At 40.9% G+C, this 6,719-nt stretch overlaps 1 protein-coding gene across 1 annotated transcript in view; it reads right to left on the minus strand.

The window, feature by feature from the left end:
* The window catches only part of LOC127552163 (lipase member K-like), a 30,313-nt gene extending 28,877 nt beyond the window's left edge, over positions 1-1,436 (minus strand). Inside the window, exon 1 of the mRNA XM_051982654.1 lies at positions 1,349-1,436. The gene's annotated coding sequence lies outside the window, so the exon portion shown is untranslated. The remainder of the gene's footprint in view (positions 1-1,348) is intronic.
* Between the last annotated feature and the right edge of the window lie 5,283 nt (positions 1,437-6,719).

Here is a 6,719-nt window from a genome sequence, read left to right on the forward strand (position 1 = left end):
CTATAAAGAGAAAGTGACTCATCCAGGATCACAAAGCTACTGGATAGAAGGAGAGAATTCAAACCCAAGTGTTTCAGTCCCAGATTCAGTGCTCTTTACACACACACACACACACACACACAGCCACACACACACACACCCACACACACAAATATACATTTACACACATACATAAACTTGGAGTACGATATATACGATAGTGCATGTTTTAAAGTTTGTACATGCAAGGAAGAATTTTTAAATGTATTTAAATTTTAAACAAAATGTGTAAATAAACATATAAACATAATTTATATACATTAAACATATATGTAATAAAACTTCAATTTAAATAAAATACATATTAAATTTTAAAAGATATTTAAAATGTCATTTATTTTATTTCTAAAATTCTAAAATTTTGTCTTCCATTGGAAAGACAATTTCCTCAAAAACAATTGAGAGTTAATATATGATGCAAGTATCTTGAACAAAGAACCCCTATCCCCCAGTGTCCCTTCATTCTATCTTTCCACATTTTGCATTTCTTTTGAAAGGGTCTGTGAGATTCTAGAATCATGGAATGAATTGTTTCTCCAGAGGCCATTTACTCTAACGACATCATTTTATAGGAATCCTAGAAATGGCAAATGACCTCTATGAGGTCACATGGGTAATAAATATCAGATTTGGAATTTGAACCCAGGTCTTCTGCCTCAAGGCCAAATTTCCTTTGTACTGAACCATCCTGACCTACATATGAGTGCCCATGTGCGCACACACGCTCACGCGCACACACATACACACACACACTAAATGGGATAAAGAAAATATTGACAAATCAGATTCGATGCATCTCAAGACAAAAGAACAAGCAATGCTTCCCTGGGGGGAAAGCTTTCTGTCACTCATTATCCTCTCTCAGATATAATTCTTCCCATATGGCCCCATTCTGTCACATCCTTGCTCATGTCACACACCACTTGTCAGCGAGGTGCTGAATTTCTAGTGGAAATAGAGCAGTCTTTGGGCAGGCACCTCTCCACCCTCCACCTTGCCAACAACACACCTTAAAGAAGCAGAAGAGAAGAATAGCATGGAGCAGTCTCTGAGAAGGGACCTCACTGGCCTCTCACTTCCCAGGCCCAGCTGCCCCTAGGTTATGAACAGATGAGCCCATGGGCTAACACCTGATCCTGCCATGAGCTATCCTTGTCAATAGGCAATTCTGAAATGAATATTTATGGACTTAAAAAAAGTTATTATTAAAAGCCTTTTTTGAAAATAATAATAATAAAAAAAGAACATCCCTTTTCAGATAAATCCCAAATAATCTTATGAACTTCTAGATAGAAAAATGCCTTCTTACAAGCACAGCTGGAGCCAGTTTTGCTCAGGATAGGTCCCCACTAGCCAGTCTTGCTGAGGTTCAGATATCAAAGTCCACTCTACGGGTGCACTGACAGCTTTCTGCTAGAGGAGAGGGATTGGACAAAATAAGCATTCAGGGCAAGCCCACACTCCATTTCCTCCTTTGGGGAGTGGCCAATGGGATGGTGAGAGTCACCATCCAGCTGGCTGGAATTCAGACATGATGTCTGTTAAGCAACCATACATATTTGGGTCCTCCCTAGCTTACTAGAACACTTAGAGGAATGGATCAATAAATGCCCTGTGGTGACAACCACCAATTACTGAGTATTCCAAGAGGTCCCTCAGTAGGCTCTGTAGATGGGGCCCTATGACATCTTGGAAGAAGTCAGCTGCCAGGAGGTGAGTGACTTGGCAGGACCTTCTGCCCATCCCATAGAAGGTGGTGCAGCCCCAGATGTTTCCCAACCAGCTTTTACTGACTCATGGTTTCGACAGCCCTAAGGGTACTTCATTGCCAACTTCATCTTTTTTTTAAATGCACAAAGGAGAAGGTAACCATACCACATGCCCAGACTATACTCTGAATAGTGTCATTGACTACAAAGGACAATCAGGAACCAACTAGGAAGTTAGGGAATCTTCTGGATGAGAAGACCACAACCTCAGTGTTTGGGGTGGCTTCTAAGAGGCCCTTCATTCCCTTATTCCATGACAAGTCCTCAGTTTTAACCTTGATCAGATTTTGTCACATACAAGAAATGAGAACCATCAAAGAACAAGAGAGCAGCCATCCCTGTGGGTCTCTTCCTAACTTCCCTCAGAGTATTTGGTAAAGAAGAGTTGGAGCAGCAGAGTTAGGTTTTTATCTCAGCTCTGGAACTTACACACTCCCCCCCCCCCCGGGGGGGGTGAACATGGGCACATTAAGCCACCTCTTTGGATGCCTCAGTTTACTCACTTGTGAAATAGGAATGATGATACAATAAATAGAGCACTGGGCTTTGAATCAGGAAAACTCATCTTCCTGAGTTCATATCTGACCTCAAGACACTTAGTAGCTATGTGACTTTAGGCAAGTCATTTAATCTTGTTTGCTTCAGTTTTTCCCATCTGTCAAATAAACTGGAGAAGGAAATAGCAAACTACACCAATAGCTCTGGCAAGAAAACCCTAAATTATGTCATGGAAAGTCAGGCACAGCTGAAATGACTGAAAAAAATCCTTGTGCTACTGTTGTAGAGAAAGTGTTTTTTTTTTTTCCCACTATGTTCATACAAGCTATTGTTATTACAGTTTAATTTAATCTGGTGAGCCATCAGGGTGCAATGGATAGAGATAAGTGGTGGTGTAAACACAGAGGTAGGTCAGGGTTGGGAAGATCTGGATTTACAGCTGCTCTTTCACAGATTCTGGCTGTATAACCCTGGCCAAGTCACTTGCCCAATCAGTTGCTCCATTTTGTTGGTTTCACAAACACAATATCTCTAGTAGATCTTGTCTTCACATCTCTTACCCTTCTCCCCTACAGTGTCCACAAGTGGGACAAGAGATAGGAGAGATCGTCTTTCCTCTCCTTTTAAAACATGGCCAGATGGGAGCCATTTTTCAGTTTGACTCCATCACTTGACCCTTTCTCCTAGTGAAGTGATCCTCCATATCTAACTCATTCCAGCAGGTATCTAATTCCCCCTAGGATCAAATTTAAGCCCCTCTTTTGGCATTTATATTTTGTGGCAACTTGGTCATATCTGATCTTTTGAGCCATATTCAACAGCAATAATGACCAGCATAAGTTCCAATAGTCTTGTGACAGAAAGATCCAGACAGAGTACTGTGGGAATTGAGTGTGGACCACAATATAGCATTCTCACTCTTTTTGTTGTTTGTTTGCATTTTGTTTTCTTTCTCATTTTTTCCCCCTTTTTGATCCAATTTTTCTTGTGAAGCAAGATAATTGTGGAAATATGTATAAAAGAATTGTGCATGTTTAACATATATTGGATTACTTGCTATTTAAGGAAAGGGGTGGGAGGAAGAAAAAAAATTGGAACACAAGGTTTTGCAAAGGTGAATGTTGAAAATTATCTATGCATATGTCTTAAAAATAAAAAGCTTTTGCATTTTTTAAAAAATAACTTTTTATTGACAGAACCCATGCCAGGGTAATTTTTTACAGCATTATCCCTTGCACTCATTTCTGTTCCAATTTTTCCCCTCTCTCCCTCCACCCTCTCCCTCAGATGGCAAGCAGTCCTTTACATGTTAAATAGATTACAGTATATCCTAGATACAATATAGGTGTGCAGAACCGAACAGTTCTCTTGTTGCACAGGGACAATTGGATTCAGAAGGTAAAAATAACCTGGGAAGAAAAACAAAAATGCAAGCAGTTTATATTCATTTCCCAGTGTTCTTTCTTTGGATGTAGCTGCTTCTGTCCATCCTTGATCAATTGAAACTGAATTAGCTCTCTTTATTGAAGAGATCCACTTCCATCAGAATACATTCTCAAACAATATCGTTGTTGAGGTATATAATGATCTCCTGGTTCTGCTCATTTCACTTAGCATCAGTTCACTTTTGCATTTTTGTTTTCCTTCTCAGGTTTTTTTTAACAGGTAACTGTATACTTGTATAAATGTATATGTATATGTATAAATATGTATACATACATTGTATTTAACATATACTTTAATCTATTTAACATATATTGGGCTACCGGGTGAGGAAAGGAGGGGAAAAGTTGGAACACAAGGTTTTGCAAGGGTCAGTGTTGAAAAACTACCCATGCATATGTTTTGTAAATATTATAGTAAATAATATGTAAATATTATAATAAAAATAATAATAAAAAAGAAAAAGAAAAGAAAAAGCTTTAATCAAGAAAAATGACTAGCTTTTATATAGAATGCTAATTTATTCAAATCACTTTACAAATATTATTTCATTTTATCCTCACAGAAACCCTGCTCCAACTCTTCTTCACCAAATATTCTGAGGGAAGATAGGAAGAGACCCACAGGGATGGCTGCCCTCTTGTTCTTTGATGGTTCTCATTTCTTGTATGTGACAAAATCTGATCAAAGTTAAAACTGAAGACTTGTCATGGAATAAGGTAATGAAGGGCCTCTTAGAAGCCACCGCAACACTGAGGCTGTGGTCTTCTCATCCAGAAGATTCCCTAACTTCCTAGTTGGTTCCTGATGGTACCCTGGATGGTAGGTAGGTGCTACTATTTGCCTTACTTTACATATGAGGAAACTGAGGCAGACAGCACTCTGACTTACTGAATTTTCAGACCCATGGGTACAAAGCTAATGAGTATCTGAGGCTAAAGATGAATTTCAATTCATGTATTCCTGATCTCAGTTCAGCACCACCACCTAACTGCTTCCACATGCCCCTGATTCCATGTGGCCACCCTAAAGATTTCAGGGAGCTTCTCCAGGCTTTTCTTGGTAAAGCCGAAATCTTCATTTACTCCTCCATATTTTTTGGTATTTTCCAGCATGTAGAACATCTGCTTCTGTTTGCTTGGACAGAGTGGGGTTATTCAGTATTTTCTATTTGTGTTATGCTTTTGTGTAGCCAATGTCTGGTGAAAAGGAGTAAGCTAACGGGCAGAGAAATAGGTTTTGTACCAAACCATCACCATCCCTGCCCCGGCCCAGCAATAGGCAGGGTAGTAGTGGGGTGACACAGACTGGGGAACTTTGGGTCTGGGATCCTCTCTGAGACTGAAGAAGAGGACACTGAAATTTATGGCCCTTCCTCTGATTCCCTCAAGGCAGGGATTACAATCTGCTGTGGAGAAGGGTGGGCAAGATTCCAGAGATCCTATCAATGCTTCCTGAAAGCTGCATGCAGACAAGCCTCTGGCATGGGATTCTCCCAGTGAATAAGCTGCCATAACCAATTCATGTTGACACCTTCTCTGCAAATTACCGTGAGTTGCCTAAAGCATTAGATAGAAAAGCAGCCTGCCCAGGATGATAGCGTATGTTAGAATTGGAACCTGAACCCAGGTCTTCCTGACACTGATGGTTATTTTCCAGCCATGTGCCCTACTGCTTCTCCTTTTAGATTGTTCAATCATGATTGAATGATCTGATCTTAATCATGGAAGTGGGAGCAAAATGCAGTCCTTACTTGTTCTTGTTTGTCCTTTGTTCTCAGTGGACCATGACATCAGGGAGGTGAGTCCATGATTTGCAAGTGAATTGCATTTGAGGGAGGGAGGGTTGTGCAAGGTCTCACTTTCTCCTCCAAAGCCATCTGGATCCAAAAGTAAGAGATGGATTAGCAAGACTAGAGATTGGGGGGGGGGGGGAGGAGAGTGGGGGAGGAGAATTTGGCCTTTTTAAGCCTAGGGCTTTAACAAGTCTCTGTCTGACTGAGGCAAGGACCTAGAGGTGATTAAGGCTGGGTAAGAAATGAAACAGAGGAGCAGCTAGGTAGTGCCATGGGTAGAGCACCAGCCTTGAAGTCAAATCTGGTCTCAGACACAACACTTCCTAGCTGTGTAACCCTGGGCAAATCACTTAACCCCAATTGCCTCAGGAAAAAAAGAAACAGAGAATGGCTTCTTTTGCCTAGTTGAAAAAAAAAATCCTAATCTCTACTGCACACAGTGAATCAGAGTTATTCAGTTAATAAACACTTCTAAGAGGTGGAGCTAAAATAGCACAGTAAAGGCAGGAACTTGCCCAAGCTTTCCCCCAAACCCCTCCAAATACCTTGAAATAATGACTCCCAGGGGTCCTCAAACTAGGGCCCGCAGGCCAGATGCAGCAGTTGAGGATGTTTATCCCCCTCACCTAGGGCTATGAAGTTTCTTTATTTCAAGGCCCACAAAACAAACTTTTTGTTTTTTTACTGTAGTCTGCCCTCCAACAGTCTGAGGGACAGTGAACTGGCCCTCTATTTAAAAAGTTTGAGGACCCGAGTCTAGACAAATTCTAGGGCATCAGATCATGCAAAAAGATATATGAAGCAATTTTTCAGCTCAAGACAACTTCGAAGGTCAACAGGAAAAGTCTGTTGCACCATGGTGAGAGTGGAGCAGAGTCCAGAGCAGCCTATGTCAGCTCACCCCAGTGCCCAGCAAACCAGGAGCAAGCTTCAAGAAAACAATCAGTGACAGCAGTGATGGTTTCTAGACCTCTCAGTCCATAGATGCCAATGAAGGCTTGCAAGGTTGACAAGAAAGGTTAGTTTCACTAGGGTGAGAATGGAATATAGTCCAGTAAAGGCTGCACCAATACAACTCTGGCCCCAGCAAAGTAGGAACAGGCTTTGGGAGACTCTGAATCAGAAGTAGTTCTTTTGGATGTCTCAGCACATAGATGGTAAGGTTGTCAAATAGT

This window comes from Antechinus flavipes, chromosome 2 (assembly GCF_016432865.1).
Source record: "Antechinus flavipes isolate AdamAnt ecotype Samford, QLD, Australia chromosome 2, AdamAnt_v2, whole genome shotgun sequence".
NCBI classification, from domain to species: domain Eukaryota; kingdom Metazoa; phylum Chordata; class Mammalia; order Dasyuromorphia; family Dasyuridae; genus Antechinus; species Antechinus flavipes.